The 17,812-nt window shown below is 38.5% G+C and overlaps 1 long non-coding RNA gene across 1 annotated transcript in view; it reads left to right on the forward strand.

The window, feature by feature from the left end:
* The first annotated feature begins 4,854 nt into the window (after nt 1–4,854).
* LOC129059094 (uncharacterized) overlaps nt 4,855–17,812 on the forward strand; it is a 33,773-nt gene continuing 20,815 nt past the window's right edge. The window contains exons 1-3 of the long non-coding RNA XR_008524792.1: nt 4,855–5,092; nt 7,378–7,462; nt 9,903–9,987. This is a non-coding gene — a long non-coding RNA (uncharacterized LOC129059094). The remainder of the gene's footprint in view (nt 5,093–7,377; nt 7,463–9,902; nt 9,988–17,812) is intronic.

The raw sequence follows: 17,812 nt of genomic DNA on the forward strand, positions 1-17,812 counted from the left end.
TAACCCCTGATAACTTTTCTTCTCTGAAGTTTGCTTAGTCTAAAATTAATATAGCCACTCTTGCTTTCTTTTGATTAGTGTTAGCATGGTTTATCTTTTGTCATCCACTTATTTAAAAAACTTTACCCTTTATCAGAATTTGTAGTAGACTTTTGATAAGTTATTATAACTAGTGATATACAATAACTCAATGTTTTAAATTTGTTTTTACACATGTAAGAGATTATCCAATCCCATCTATTTACTTTTAATTTGTACGTGTCTTTATATTGAAAGTGGGTTTCTTGCAGACAACATATAGTTGGGTCTTGTTTTTTCATTTACTCTGACGATCTCTGTCTTTTAATTGGCGTATTCAGACCATTGATGTTCAAAGTGATTATTGATATAGTTAGATTAATATCTACCATATTTTTACTGTTTTCTTTTTTTGCCCTTGTCCTTTGTTCCTATTTTTGTTTTCCACTCTTTGTATGCCTTTTGTGGTTTTATTTCTATTTCAGTTTTTGTTGTTGCTGTTGTTTTAAGAGAAGGAGCTCACTATGTTCCGCAGGCTGTTCTTGAACTCCTGGGCTCAAGGGATCCTCCCATTTCAGCCTCCTAAGTAGCTGGGACTACAGGCATGTGCATTTTAACTGAGCAGTTTGTGATTCCATTTTCTCTCCTCTCTTAGCATATCAGTTGTACTTATTTTTTTACTACTTTTAGTGGTTGCTCTAGAGTTTGCAACATACGTTTAGAATTAATCCAAGTTTCCTTTCAAATAACACCATACCACTTCAGGGGTAGTCCAAGTACCTTATTATAACAAAATACTCTTAATTCCTCCCTCCCATGTTTTGTATTGTTGCTCTCATTCATTTCATTTATACATAATTATATACATAATGTGTAATTGAATATACATGTATTCAACAATATATATAACTATATATAATATATAATTGAATATATCATTGCTATTATTTTGAACACTGTTATCTGTTAGAAGAATTTAGAATAAGAATTTTACTTTCACTATTGTTTCTCAGAAGCTCTCCTTTATGTAGATCCAAGTTCCTGATGTATATTATTTTCCTTCTTTCTGAAGAATTTCTTTTAACATGTCTTGCAAGGCAGATCTATGGGCAACAATTCTCTCCATTTTTGTTTGTCTGAGAAAGTCTTTATTTCTTCTTCACCTTTGAAGGATAATTTTGCAATGTTCGGAATGCTAGGTTGTGGATTTTTCTCTCAAAACTTTTTATATTTCACTCTACCATCTTCTTGCTTGCATGGTTTTTGTGAAGAGGTCAGATGTAATTCTTATCTTTGCTCCTCTGTAGGTTTAGTGTTTTTTCCTCTGGTTTCTTTCATGATTTTTTTCTTTCATGATTTTTTCTTTATCTTTGATATTCTGTAGTTTGAAAATGATATGCCTAGGTGTAGTTTTTCTGATGCTTACCATGTTTGGTGTCCTCTGAGATTCCTGGATCTGTAGTTTGGTGTTTAACATTAATTTGGGGAAATTCTTAATCATTGTTTCAAATATTTCTTCTGTTCCTTTCTTTCTTCTTTTTCTGGTATTCTTATTACATGTAAGTTATTCCTTTTGTAGTTGTCCCACAGTTCTTTATAAATTCTTATAAAAGCTTTTTTTCGCTCATTTTTTTCTCTGATTTTCAGTTCGGAGGGATTCTATTGAGATATCCTCAAGCTCAAAGATTATTTCCTCAGCTATATCTTGCTTATGAATAAGCCAATCAAAGGCATTCCTTATTTCTGTTGCAGTGTTTTTGATCTTTAGCATTTCTCTTTGTTTGTTTCTTGGCACTTCCATCTTTCTCCTTACATTGCCCATCTGTTTCTGCATGTTATCTATGTTATCCATTAGAGCCCTTAGCTTATTAATCATAATTGTTTTAAATTCCTGGTCAGATACTTCCAACATCACTGTCACGTTTGAGTCTAGTTTTGATGCTTTTTATGTCTCTTCTGTGTTTTTTGGCTTTCAGTATGTCTTGTACTTTTAGTAATGTGGTGGTGAAGGGTTGGAGAGAGGAATAATTCTGTAGTCCTATGATTAGGTTTTAGTCTTTTAGTAAGCCTATGCCTCTGGACTGTGAACTTCACACATGCTTTTCAGTTTGTCTTCCCATCCCCAACCCGTTAGGTGGAACAGGATGGCCACAGGAAGCTGGAGTTAGGTATTTCTCTTCTCCCTGAATAGTTAGGCTCTGATAAAACACCAGCAGGTTAGGTCTGGATAAACAGTTTCTCCTGAGAGCAGAACAGAATGCTCTGGCATATTTCAAAATGATTTCTTTTCCTTTCCCTCTGTTGGAAGTACACGGGGATTTTTTCTTTAATATTCACTGTGAAAACCTGGTAGAGCTCCAGGAGGTAAAAATCATAAGTGTGGTGTCTTCCTCTCATGACTGGGCCCCCTTGGAGTTTTTGTCTCTCACAGCTATCCGCACTTTGCCTCCAGCAATTCACCAGTTACAGTTCAGGTTTCCCTACCCTGGCACTTGTTCCCTGAAGATTGCTGCTCATAGGTTTTTGCTCTGATAAATTGTTATTCTCTGTATTCTGTTGGTTTCTACAATTTCCCTTTGAACTCACTTCTGTTATGCATCAAAGAAAAGTTAATTTTTCCATCTGTTTAGCTTTTTATTTGTTTTTAGAATAGAGTGACCACTTCCACGCTTCTTAAATGAGGGTCTGGGGACTGGAAATCTCAAGGCATGAGATTTAAAGTTAAACATCATTTATAAATATTTAAAACAATGCACAAAATAGCACTACATATATTAAAAGATTGCTCACGTATTTTAAGTTATATGAGTAGATATTATATATCAGAATGGGTAGCAAGATTACTACATATAGGACAATTCCTGGAATTATGCAACATAGGAGCTTAAGTGGTTGCCTGTGCTAAGGAGAGAAACAGAAGTGAGAATTGAAATGAAGGGAAAGAAAATAAGTAAAGTAAGAGAAAGAGGCCATTAATAGATTAAAAAAATAATGTGCTATGAACTGAGGAGTATAACTCAAATCTCTATACCTGAGAGTTTTACAATAAGCTTTTATTAGTCATATTTATTGCAGATTTTTCTAATGTTGTCCCTCATTTTTTATTGTTTCATAAAGCATTTGACAATTGGAATTTTTTCCTATAATTGGAGGAATTAATCTTTTCCTTTCTTATTGCTGTTAGTGGTGGATTAAAGATGTCACTCTTCCCACTGAGAGTTATTTCTCTTTTCCCTCCTCTTGAATCTGGGCTGACTTATTTTGGCATATAGAATATAGGAAATGATATTACATAACTTTCCAAGTTTGACCTTAAGAGATCTGCAATTCTCACCTTCCAGCCCCATGGAGAAGCCCATAAAGGTGAACTGAGGCACTCCAGTTGACAGACTCAGTTGACCTTTCAGGCGACTGCCATCACCAACTGCAAGCCATGTGAAAGAGACATCTTAGGCCTCCTGACACTGTCAAGCCTCCAGATTTCTGCAGCCCTATTCAACACCCTGTGGAAGAGAAGAACTACGCACCTGATGCCAGTCAACTCAGAGACTCATGAAAGATAATAAATGACTGGGATTGTTTTGAGATGGTTTGTTAAAAAGCAGCAAATAACTGAAACACTGCTATTGTTTCAATACTGAGAAAATCCAGATACCAATGAACTCTTTTCCTATAATTTCTTCTAATTTTTTAAAGTATCTTCTAGAGTTTTGGCTTAAATTTCACTTTTTAAAATTCAGCCAAATGACACCTCCATTTGAAAGATAATTTATTCACTCTTTTTTAATAATTTTTTTTCTCTAAGATATTGAAGGAGGGTTTAGGTTATTTTTCCTGTAATAAATTAATATACACTCATTCTAGAAAGTGATGGTGGGGAGGACAGAGCTTGACTCTGCCCTTAATCTCACCTCTTCAGGGAGAACCACTACTACCATTTTGATGCATTTCCGCTAATTTTCAGTATATATTTTAATGTTAATACTATTATGTTAATATAATCCATTCTATAATTCAGGTACATTACATATTTTATAGGGTAATTCACAATACAAAGAACTCTGCTGAGAAAGTGCATGAGTACTGAAAGCAGGGTTACACTAGCCCAGAGGAAGGGTGTACTTTCCTAAAAAAGATGCTAGAAGCTTATCAAGCCCTGAGCCCTCACAGCTTTTTCACCCAATGGTGGAGCCTTCTTAAGCTGTGGGTCTGTTATGACCTGCTCTATTTTTTGCTGAACTTTATAACATAAACTTTGTCTCATATTGCTAAAAGCCGAGAAATGTTTTGAAGAAGGAAACTACTAGACTTGGGCACAACTGAATATAAGAAATATGAGGCTGAGTGCGGTGGCTCACACCTGTAATCCCAGCACTTTGGGAGGTCAAGGCAGGTGGATCACTTGAGGTTAGGAGTTGGAGACCAGCCTGACTAACATGGTGAAAGCCCATCTTTACTAAATATACAAAAAATTACCTGGGCATGGTGGTGCACACCTGTAATCCCAGCTACTTGGGAGGCTGAGGCAGGAGAATCATTTGAACCCCAGAGGTAGAGGTTGCAGTGAGCCGAGATCATGCCACTGCATTCCAGCCTGAGCTACAGTGCAAGACTCTGTCTAAAAAAAAAAAAAAAAAAAAAGAGAGAGAGACTGAAGCATCAATAATAACTCTGAGTTTTTAAGATTGGTATTACCAGTATTACTGAAAGGGAGGGAGGAAGGGTACTGTAGTGGGTTCAGCAATGTCCCCTTAAAATGTATGTTCATGCAGAATTTCAGAATGTGAACTTATTTAGAAATAGGATTCCAAGATGAGGTCATACTGGATTTAGGGTGGGCCCCAAAACTAATGACAGGTGTCCCACACTAAGGGAAAGACACACAGAGACACAGAGAAAGCCAGGCAGAGATGGATGCAGAGGTTGGAGTGATGCACCTGCAAGCCAAGGAATGCCAGGGGCTGCCAGCACACCAGATGCAAAGAAAGAGGGACAGAACCAATTCTCCCTCAGAACCTCTAGAGAAAACCAACCCTGCTAACACCTTGATACTGGACTTCTGGCCTCCAGAACTGTGAGAGGACAGTATTCCATTGTTTTAAGCCACTAAATTTGTGGTAGTTTGTGATGGCAGCCATAGAAAGTTAATGCTGATACTTGTTACCAGTAATTTATTAAGAGCTTATTCTGCTACAAAAAAGTATGAGCCCTAGGAAACTGTCAACATTTGAACATTTTTTTTTCACCTACTGGGGCAGCCATTTCATGTGGTTCAACCTAATAGTTGATGTAACTGATTTATTTCTCTCTCACACAGTTAAAAATCCCAATTTTCTTGGATATGTTTGCAACAACCTTTTGAAATATCATTATCCTTATTTTTACAGATGAGGAAATTGAGATTCAGAGAAGCTAAATAATTTGCTCATAGCCTCACAGATGATAAATCACAGAACTAGAAAACAAACTCAAAATTGTCAGACCTTGAAATCTTTATCTAAGTGCTTTATCTAAGTGCTTTATCTAAGTCAGTGCATCTGAAACTTTAAAAATATCTATACAGATTACCTGAGGATCTTGTTAAAATGTAGATGATGATTCAGTAGGTCTTGAGTAGGGCCTGAGACTCAGTATTTCTAACACACTCTTGGGTAATGCCAATGCTGCTGGCACTCAGAGAACACTTTGAGTTTAGAAGACCCAGGTGTCCTGCCTTCCCCAACATAGTGTAACTGACAATGTGATTCCTTTTGAAGTAATTATGATGGGTTCTAATTATATCCAGACAGATTCATAGTGCAGTTGGTTGAAAATATGGAGCTGGACTATTTGAGAAAAATGAGTGCTGGAGGCATAGTTTTAGGAGTCATTAGCAAAGAGAAGGTAGTTGAAAATGTGAATGGATAAGCTTACTGAGACATGCTCTATTCTAATTTTTAAAATTTTCATGTATCATTCCTTTTGGATGGGACCAGTTAAAAAGAAAACAAAACCTACGTATTCTTTGAATAATGATTAAACATATTTTCTTTCATAATGTATAGTCTCAAAGCAGCATTTTAAAATGTCTTAACTGGATAGTTTATGTGCTATTACATAAATTAATGTTGTCTTATGGTGACTTTAATGAACTGACTGACCCACATGCTTAATTAATGAAATTCTTACAACTTGAAGTTTAACTGGATGCTTTAGTACAGTACTTCTTTCAGTTTTGGTTTAATGGAGCAACTGAAGAAACTGGGGAATAGTTAAAAGTACTCACATTTTCTATGGCCAAGAGTGAATCTGAGCTCAATGTCTTCCAGATTTCTAAGATACCCATAAGGTGCATTGGCAACAACACATATCAAGGGACAAGGAAGTGTCGGGGGAGGGAAACATCTTCAAATTTCTTTAAAAAATATTTTCTTGAAGACTTGCATAGAATTCTGGGATTGGTCTGTCTTTGTGAGTTAGTAATGAAATTCACATTAGAGTTAGATCTACCGTAAAGAATTTCCCTACTTCATTTGCAGTATTTTAAGAGCTAATTTGCAACATCTGCCTAAGTAAATAGAACTTACTTGAAAAGCAGAGAAGCAAAACCATGTGTCTGAAGTATTACACACAAGTACTTGATGGCTTAGCTAAATCAAACCCAGATGGACATGTGGCCCTGTGGAACCTCAGTAGTTTTCTTGCACAACATTTGACAAAGGCCACATCATTAAAGTCAAGTTGAATATTCAAGGCCAAGGTATTCCTATTGTTAAATAATATGATTAAGAAAATAACTGATGGTCTCCATTACACTGGCTAAGGACTCTTAGAGACCTTTTCTCTGAGTACCATGTCTCTGAAGTTCTGGGAAGCAGCTAGCCAAGGTACCCTGGCTTATGACTGAGAAAGAATATTGGCACCATAGAAAGATTTAAATTTTCATTTGTGGATTTTTTTTTAGTGATTTCATAGAAGTGTCAAATATTTGAGATATTTTCAGAGCCTGGAATCCATTATACACCTGTTATGACTTGATAGAACTGTTTATTATTATCTAAGAAACATATTTACAGCCACAGATATTTTTACAGAATATATATATATATATATTCTGTGCGATAAATCAAGAGGAACAAAGATGACAATAATTTTGTCACAACAAATTCTATGAGGAATTCTTCAAGATGATTTAATAATTCAATTCAGATGTATCTTGATAGTTGCTAATTAAAACTGGGCAGATAACTGAGCTTATCTCCTTCATGGTATGCTATATTGCAATTATCCAGTGATAAAACAATTTATTGTACGGAATTGTGATCTATTAAGTTAATATATTTGAATGCTTAAGGCTGGTAATTCTTTCACATATGTAAGGTTGCCGAGACTGAAAGTAAGATATCCAGAAAAGCAGATGGGAAATAACAAAACTGGTATTCTTCCTATGAAGGAGAGATGATAGGTAACTATTTTTGTATCATTCTCTTTTTTTTTAAAAAAAACTCAAGTATGTTCTAGTTCTGTAATTTAAATATTCCAATGAAGGAAAAAAGATCAAGTAAATTTATAACAACTTGAGCAGTTGCATTGTGAAGAAACAGATCAAGAGTTTTTCTAGGTGATGGTTTATCTAGAAGTTAGAATGATTTATTGACTCTCCCAAACTCAAAAGACATCCCACAGCAAAATATCTTTCTGTTGCAAGGACCAAGCTAAGCATAGTCACTTGATAAATACTTTCTGATGATTGTTAGAAAATCTCCTAAACCTTTAAAATTGAATAAGCATAAAACATTCTACACCACGACATTTTCTTGGCTTTCTTTTATAACTCTATGAAAAATCAAATTAGTTTCCACTTTGGCTAAATATTTCATCATTTGTGGTTAGAAGATGCCAAGCATCATTTTAGTTATTTTCATTTAGGAATAAAATGATAAATTGACCCTTTGTGAATACACATATTATACACAGTGTAGTCTTATTTCAATCTTTCAAATTGACATGCTAACTAAGGAGGATGAGAAGAAGATCTTGACCCTAGGGATTGGTATTCAGTGCAAGTGAGAGTACTTTGGAAGCATGTCTTTGCTCCCACTCTATCCTGCCCATTCAGTCCTCCACTTAGCTATGCTGAGTTGACCCTGTCTAATGTACATACCATATTGAACAGAAACCATATGCTTACGTGTCTGTTTTCCCTCACCAGAATATAAGCTCAGGATACTCCAGTTGATCACTGAGCAAAGCAGGGTAGTTGAGCGCATACTCTTCTCAGATAACCCCTAGCTTATGACCACGTAAGTAGGTGGTAAAAGGGTCTGGCCATTTCCACCCAATCAGGATTCCTCTCACAGGTAGTCTTTGATCCAGAGCTCCCATTGGGCTGGTAGAGATTTGTCACGTCTGTATTGTGGTCTGATGCTAACCCTGCCCCATCCTGCTTCCATCCCTTTTCTTCTACAAGTGTTCTTCCACATAAACTTTTTCACTCCTCAATCAAGCTCACATCCATTTTCTGGAGAGTGCGTACTGTGACTGCTGGTGCCTGAAATTGTCCAAGAATGCAGTAAGGCGGGATAGAGGAGCCAGTTTACTGATTCCTTGGCTAGTAACGAGGAACCAATTCCTGGTGGTAATTGGTGTACAGAAAGCCCCTGGAACGATTGGCAGTCCACTTGATAAACCTTTCATAGATAGTGAGCTGGGATGTGCAGGTAGAGACATGTACTCATCAAGGAGATGATTTGGGTCATTGAAATGTGTAGGGGGATAAGAAAAATGAGTAAAATTGAGTGGTTATTTCTAAATTGCATTGAAACTCTGCAGATTAATAATGAAAAGCTGAAGGCAATTAATTAATTGAAAACTACAAAAGCCAGAGGGGCTCTTGGTAGCTTTCAAAGAAGCCCTCATGGTATGCAATGTGTTCGCAGGAAAAGCTAATCAAGCCCGGGATTTGATATTCAGACTGGCTAAACTTCAAAGATGGGTTGGAAGCTCAACCACGGTAGTCATGACTCTTTTTGGGAAAACCTGAACTCCTCACACATGAGATGAGGACATTTGAGGGAATGCCTTTATAGATTTTGACTCCCAAGGCTATTCTGAAACTTATGCGTGTACACAGGCGGCTTCCCCTCCTTATTCCAAGCCAGCACATTAGAGTACTGACTGAGTGTTGAAAGGGACTGCTGAAGGGGCAGCTGAAGTGCCGGCACATAGACAACACTCTGGCGCTACTTAGTCTCCTTTCACCAACACCCTACCATTGCAGTTACATCACTTTCTTTGGCTAAAATAATAACTTTGTGTTTTACATGTTGTGAGTTAATATTGTTTTCTATGGGTCCAAGAAATCCAGTATGATTATATATTTTCTTTCACAATCTATTAGTTTTTCTGGAGTTCCTACCTAGCCCTTTTATACCCATGAACACACACACAACCCACCATGCCAAGTCATGTTTACCGCAGTTTTTCCATAAAGAGACCTGCAACCATTTATATTGGGTAAAAGGGAATTGCCAGCATTGGGAAGTCTTGTTGGACATAGAGTCCAAGTTCACATTTGTATCCAGAGACTCAGAGACCCAAAGCATCATCATGGCCCCACTGTCAAAGTGAGAGCACATGGGAGGAGGTCAGGTCATAAATGGAGTTCTGGCCAAAGTTTGGCCTACAGGAGATCCCCAGGATCTGTAGACCCACCAAATGATCATTTCTCTGGTTCCCAAGTGTTTAATTTGTATTGACATACGTGGCAGCTGGAGTAACCCTGCATTGGGTCCTTTTCCCTGTTCTCCTTTCCGCAGACGGGAATTCTAGGAGCTGATGACCGGTCTGCATAGGAATCCAACTGCTTCATTTCCAAACACTCAACCCATATCACTCTTTTTCAGCCCTGTTCGTCTTCTTTGCCTTCTGTGATACCAAATACCTCCAAGTCCTTTGAGCCTCTGGGAGTTTTGGCTTGCTTTGAATCAGGTACCTATTTTCAAGGCATTTTAGACTCTAGTTAAGTCAGTTACCACTCTGATCTACTTTATGTCTTCTGAACTTTTTTTTTTTTAATTCACAGTATTTCTCTTTGAAATGTTTCATTTGCACTTGTTCTTGAGTTTCGGTAACTTTAAAATCCACTTATGATTTTAGCAGAAATTTGAGAGAAAAATGAACTCCTTATCCACCATATTTAAGAAAAGCATCCAGCCCTTTTCTTACGTAGAGCAATTACTTCTCAGCTTCAGCAATTTGTATGCTCACACACCATGCTACTGGATCATTCCTGGAGCTCACACCACTTGGAAGACAGTAGTATTTGTAATTAAGAAATAATTTAAAATAATTAAAAAATAATACAATACTGTTGTATGTGTTCTATATGCATATTCGTATTATTTTTAATTAAAAAAAGTAAAGTTGGAGAGTTAGGCAGGACTGGACTATAAGGACCTTCACATGTGAATTGGACCTTGAAAAATGAGTAATAAACAATAGCTAACATTTATTGAGAGCGTACTATCTGCCAGATACTGTGATAATTGTTTTCTGTCCACTATGAAAGAAGAACAATTATTAGCTCCATTTTATGAATGAGGAGACTGAAGCTCAGAGAGATTATTATGCCATAATCACTCATCACAATGAGGCACCAGGGCATGATTATTTGCATACTAGGTTTCCTCCTCTGTTAGTCTTGTGAGCTCCTCCAGGGAGTACACATGTGTCTCAATCTGTTTTTAGTTTACTTCAGTGCAATATCCACCATAGAAACAGTGTTCAGAAAAATGTGTGATAAATGAATATTGGCTACTGATTTCAAACATTAGGGAGAAAAGCAATTTGAAGCAAAATACAGATTTGTAGAAATGGGGAAAAAGTGGACTTCTTAACTTTATTTTAGTACTTACAGGAACGGAAACAGGAGAATTTTACTTTGAACTTGGGGAGAAATGTATTCTTAACTTATGGTATTCTTAACTGGTACCTTTAAAAAAATCATCAAAGTCTGGCTGAGTATCCAGAGAATATTGCTATAACTAGCCGTGAACTATGACCAAAAAGGACAGCTCTATATTTACAAACTGTGGTGGCTTCTAGGATGGGTAAAGGAGGAGGAAATAGAGGGAAGTGAAGTTTACGGTTCTGTAAATTACAGCCCACGGCAGGACCAGGATGCCTCCCCAGCCTAAGCCTGGAGGCAAGTCAGCCAAAGGGCGGCTACTCATACTTGTATAATTAACGATGCATTTTTAGTGTAATAAAAAGACTTACATTTTGGCTTATATTTCCTTGTTAACTGTTATAGTGACAGGCAATTTATTCCAAAGGACAACTGCCAGGATAGTCCCTATTATGGGAATACAGTGAGTGACCCAACTCTAAAGTTGGAAAAACAAGAAAACAAAATGAACAAAATGACTGAAAATCAAGAACTGAGGAGAGAGAAACCCACAGTTAAACTCTGAGATACAAGACATTTTACCTTTATCCATGCCATTCAGAATTATTTACCTGTCAATAGCAAAATTTAGGGTAGACATCAAGAAATCCCTTCCAGTACATTGAACATTGAACCCACCACAGAGTGAAAGATTGCTCTCCCCAAGAACTTTTTTTTTTTTTTTTGAGACAGAGTTTTGCTCCTGTTGCCCAGGATTGAGTGCAATGGTGCGATCTTGGCTCACCACAACTTCCACCTCCAGGGTTGAAACAGTTCTCCTGCCTCAGCCTCCCGAGTAGCTGGGATTACAGGCATGCACCACCATGCCTAGCTAATTTTGTACTTTTAGTAGAGATGGGATTTCTCCATGTTTGTCAGGCTGGTCTCGAACTCCTTACCTCAGGTGATTCACCCGCCTAGGCCTCCCAAAGTGCTCAGATTACAGGCGTGAGCCACTGTGCCTGGCCTCCCAGGAACTTTTAAAAGAAGAGTTAGCAATTTCTTCGGGAATGTGGAAATATATGGATTTTTCCAAGATGTATGTTTCTGATGCAAAAGGAAAGCTGAGTAATTGATATACATTAGGTTATTTACTACAGTATATATATATATATATATATATATATATATACATTTAAGGTTATTTTACTAAGAATAACCATATAAATTTATAGGGTTTTGCTCTGTGTCCCCACCCAAATCTCATCTTAAATTGTAATCCCCACGTGTCAAGGGAGGTTATTGAATCATGGGGGCAGTTTCCCCCATGCTGTTCTCATGATAGTCAGTGAGTTCGCATGAGAACTGATGGTTTAAATGTGTGTGGTGGTTCCCCCTGCCCCCACTCTTTCCTGCTGCCATGTAAGATGTGCCTTGCTTCCCCTTTGCTTTCCACCATGATTTCAAATTTCTTGAGGCTTCCCCAACCATACAGAACTGTGAGTCAATTAAACCTCTTTTCTTTATAAATTACCCAGTCTCAGGTAGTTCTTTATAGCAGTGTGAAAATGGAGTAATATATAAATGTGTGTACATATATATTTATTTATTTATAGTCCAAAGGGTCTGGAGCATGGCCATTGATTGGTCAGTCTCTGAGAACTTGGTAGCCTCTGGACTCCCAAGCCTTGAACTAATTGAGCAGTAATTTGACTTGTGTGGCTGGACACAGTGGTTTGCACTTCTAATCCCAGTACTTTGGGAGGCCAAGGTGGGCAGATCACTTGAGATCAGGTGTTTGAGACCACCCTGACCTACATGGTGAAACCCTGTATCTACTAAAAATACAGAAGTTAGCCAGGCATGGTGGTCTGTGCCTGTAATCCCAGCTACTCGGGAGGCTGAGCTCAGCATGAGAATTGTTTGAACCCGAGAGGTGGAGGTTGCAGTGAGCCAAGATCATGCCACTGCACTCCAGCCTGGGTGGAAAAAAAAAAAAAAGAGGAAGTCCTTGGTGAATTCTTTGAAAGTAGGGTCTACTGATCTAAGGCAATTTGGTCATACACAATTCTTAGGTTATTTCCAGAAGATAATAGTAGCCATTGAAGAAGTTGAGGTGGGTAAGGGTTACTTAGTTATTCCTCAGCCTTGCTACAAGTTGATAAGGAATGCAAGTTTCAAACCAAATTCTGCCCCATATACAGATATTTATTGCTCAAACATTGATGAGCAAGCAGGTCCAAAACTATTTATGCAGTTCTGTACATTTAATGAAGGCTCAGCTGTCTATCATCTTAGGTTCTCTGAAAACTCCCATGCCTGCTTAGAGGCTGACACAGTCAGGATCTTTTACCCCTGTGTTATAGATCAGGCCATCAGAAGTCATCATAACCAATAGCTAGACACAAGACTGTGTAGGAGGCAAATCCTGGGCTCCACCTAAAGGGTAAAGGCTAAGTCTCAGTTTCCTTTTTTTTTTTTTTTTTTTGAGATGGAGTCTTGCTCTGTTGCCAGGCTGGAAAGTACAGTGGTGCAACCTTGGCTCACTGCAACCTCCTTCTCTCAGGTTCAAGCGATTCTCCTGTCTCAGGCTCCTGAGTAGGTGGGATTAAAGATACCCACCACCATACCCGACTAATTTTTGTATTTTAGTAGAGATGGGTTTCACCATGTTGGCCACGCTGGTCTCTAACTCCTGACCTCAAGTAATCCACCTACCTCGGCCTTCCAAAGTGCTGGGATTACAGGCATGAGCCACTGCATCTGGCCCTTTGTTTACTTTTTATACCCTATTCATGCAAGCTTGGAGAGAGTCTCTAACATATTTGTAACCACTCTCCTCTTCATGCATCATGAATACTTTTAATTTCACCAGTGATGTCAAATAGCTAACATTCCATATTCATCATGGCAATCAACACCATTAAACCCGAGATTTGCTTCTGGCATTCAGTATGCTAATCAGCAGGTTGTAGGGTGTTGATTTTGACGTACAAAAAACTGAATAAAACTGTAGTTGCTCCCTCTGGTATGTGGTCTGAACATCCCTGAACTGATTTATGATTAAGACACTGTAACTTAATCAAATAATATTTTAAAGTAAATGACAGACTATTTTAATACTGACAAGTTCACCAAACAAAGTACCTGGCCTAGTGGAGCCACTCAAAGTTCACTGAATTGAATGGGGTGTTTAAAGGGCTTGTAAATTGGAATATGGTTATGTCAATTAGATTACATATTCATAGGCAGTTTGGGTGTTAAGATTTGATTATAGTAACTCAATCAAATTTTGATTTGATTGATTTGGGCTTATTTTGATTTTCCAGTTCTCTTGGGGCACTCTGGAGAAAGCCCTTGGTTGGCCTCAGGCTCCAGAATTAGTAAATTCTGTCATGTTTCTTTTGGGAAGGTCATTCATTGGTAGACTTTGCCAATAATTACTTTGAAGTGATGGTTCAAGTTGTATATTTGTGAGAATCGCTTAAATATTTTCAGGTAATAAGTTTAATTGTTTATAAAAGAGTGGGTTTTTTTTTTCTTTTTAGGGGAAGCAGAGTGGGGTAATAGCTACACATTTCTGAGAAACAGGTCATATCACTGTCAATCTGCCTCACTGTCTTCCTCTGATGTGCTTGGGCAGTCCAGAGTGGAAGCCATAAAGCGGATGATGGTACAGCTGGATTGTTGACTGTCACATATGTCCTCTTCCAAACAACGCTAGGTGAAAGAGCTACAGAAAAGAGGTTCCAAGCCTCCCCCCACAAACATCAGCTGATCCACAGGAGTCACACATAGAACCCTCTCAGCTCCGACAAGGAAGTGAAGCTCCCAGGTTCCCATATCTGGATCTCAAGGCCTAGCATATGGTTCAGAGTCACGAAAAAGGATAAATATCATTTAGATATTCTTTTTGGAAATATCTCCACTTAAAATTTCTTTTAAAAAATTCAGAAAGTCATAAGCTATTTGCAACCATCTGTTGCTTCCTAAGTCACCTTAGTTTGAAAAGCTTACTCTTGGGATGAATGGTAATGTCTCTTTAATTAAAGAGGCTGTGTGTGATAAGCATCAATTCCATTTGCTTCCTCCTCACCCTAGAATACATATTTTCCTTCCCACACCCCAGTCCCTGGAGAAAAATTTGTGGCCGCACCTGTACTGATATGTATCAGGTGTTCCCAACTAACGAATGTTTGGTCTGCAGGCTTCGAAAGCATTCTCGTGTTTTGCCTCCTAGCTCAAGAGAAAACACGCACTTCTGCACTCAAGCTTTGATTTCTTTCAGTCTGTGGCTTACTGGAATAACATATGTGCTTGCTCAATGTCTTTATTTTGCCAACAAAACACCCACAATCTCAATGATATTTTCAACCCCTTGTATGGTATCCTGATGTCTATTTATATTGACATCCAGACATTTTAGTCTCACTACTGGCATAGAGATGACATTTTCGTGACTAATTATTATTGTGATAATGTAATGCAGTCTCTCTCCAGACAAAACCCCTTACTGCCAGCCACAGCTCAAAAATTTCCTTTTTGAAAGGTTTTTCTGATCATTGTCTTTGACTTCTAAGAAACCATCCATTTAATGTTGTGTGATTTCAGGAGATTTTGAAGAGCAGAGGGCCATGCATTCCTCTTTAAAGCTAAGTGTTTGTACCAGCATCAGAAGATGTGGTACTATTATTCATGTGACCAAAACACTTGACTTATACATCCTTGGCCTTGCTATTATTGGCTTATTGTGGGATCATATATATTACTTATCCTAGAATATGGAATAAAAGAAGCTCTACAATGATTTAAATATATATATTTAGCCTCTGCTGTTAGGTGAGAGCTTAGGATGGGGTGGGGGGAGATGAACATGTGAGGCTATACTAGAGTAAAATGCCATGATGACACACCCTAGGATAATGAAAATTTGGGTATAATCCAATTAGCTCCTATCTTCTGACCAGGCGCCATTCTTAAATGCACGTGTGTTGATGTTCTTATGTTCTGGGAGGTGGGGTGGGACAATAAAGGGAGCATGAAGGTTGACAGGAAGGCAGCAGGTGATCCCAACTGGGAAGCAGGGTGCCAGGGCAGAGGTCTGCAGTATTCCCATTGGTCCAACCTTTCAGATTGGGTTGGCAAAGCAGCTTTCAACAGAGCAGGAGGTTCCTGGAGTTACTCTGCTTGTCCTGGAAGTCCCAGCCATGCACGAGACCCAGAAGCCTCTACATTGATATTTAGGCTGGGGGGCAGGGGGATAACTCCCACCAGGTGGTTCCCAAATGCATCAGGGACTTGGATGGGTTTGGATCATACTAAGAATTCCCTATGGTAACTCCCAGCCAGCAGACAAGATTTTATTAGCCTCACAGTAATGTAAGCCCACAGGTGACACAATCTATAGTAAGTCTTTCTGGACTCCACTTATGGTGAGATTCTACCATAGCTCCCTACTTTCTATTAAAATATGACTGATGTTTCCTTAACATTATGGAACTCAGACAAGTGTATCATGACATTGACTCTTCAGTGCAAGTATCTTTTTCCTATTCCTCAAGTATATTCTATCAAATAAGGTTAAGATCATGGTTTTCAGGCAGCTTTGCAGTGGAAGCGCAAACTACATTCCAGATTTTGGCACTGGGATATATATGAATATGTGTGTGTGTGTATGCAATACATATGTTTACATATTTAAATATGCTGCTATTTTTACTAATTAAATGCAAAATCATAGGTGAATTTAGCTTTGCATTTAATGTACAGAGCATGAGATGCTAATGCACAGGTTTCAAGAGACAAGTAAACCAACAAAGCATCACAGTATCTGTTATGGGTACCCTACCAAACTAACACCCAGCTTGCAATTCAATTTAAGCATTTATGTTTTTTCATCCTATTTTCTGTCTTTCTTTTTCTTTTCTTTCTTTTTTGGAGGCAGTCTCACTGTGTTACGCAGGCTGGAATGCAGTGGCGCAATCTCGGCTCACTGCAACCTCCACCTCCTGGGTTCAAGCAATTCGTGTGCCTCAGCCTCATAAGTAACTGGGATTACAGGTGTGCATCATGTCTGGCTAATTTTTGTATTTTTAGTAGAGATGGGATTTCAACATGTTGGCCAGGCTGGTCTTGAACTCCTGACCTCAAGTGATTCACATGCCTCAGCCTCCCAAAGTACTGGGATTACAGGCATGAGCCACCACGCCCGGCCTTTTTCATCCTATTTTCAAAGATAGAAGTTGGCAGCTGCTTTAGTGTACAATGAATCTGCAGGAGAATTCAGTAAAGCAGATAATTATTGTTTGGGGAAGAATCATTTCAGTGGTTTCCTCACTTCCGTAAGCATGGTGTGAATAGACTCCATTTTCTTGATGGACAGTATCACTTTGAAAAAATTTTCCTTTTTCTGGGAAGGGTCATGCAGTGGCCTTGCTTAGTCACTTAAGTGCAGGGCGAGTTGGCTGTTATTCTGGAAAAGGAGTATAATCAGAACTTTGATGTCTTAAGTGTCTTTATAAAGTCGTGAGGTCATCGCTGCAGAAAAAGGTGGGAATTTCCCCGGCCAACTGCTCCTGGGGTCATGTTCCATTCTGAGAAGTGACCCTGGACAGGAACTGAAAAAGTTTACTCACTAAGGGATTCTTGAGCTCAGAAATCTCAGATCAGGAGGATCTTGTAATGGGACAAGATGTTGGGGATGGTCTTTCTTTATAAAGAAGTGATGTGAAAGGAGGGAATAGAGGATTGAGCCTCCTCTACTGAGCTCCCACACTGCCCTCTTCATGTGGCTTCTAGGGTGTCGGTTGCTTTTCATCTTCTTGTATTGCTCCAGAGAACTCCAAACAAATGTTCTGGGACACCTCTCACTCCAGGTTTCTCAGCCTTGAGCACCCCTGGATGTGCTAACATTTGCACATCCAGCCC

The sequence above is a fragment of the Pongo abelii genome, chromosome 3 (assembly GCF_028885655.2).
Source record: "Pongo abelii isolate AG06213 chromosome 3, NHGRI_mPonAbe1-v2.0_pri, whole genome shotgun sequence".
In the NCBI taxonomy this organism is placed as follows: Eukaryota; Metazoa; Chordata; class Mammalia; order Primates; family Hominidae; genus Pongo; species Pongo abelii.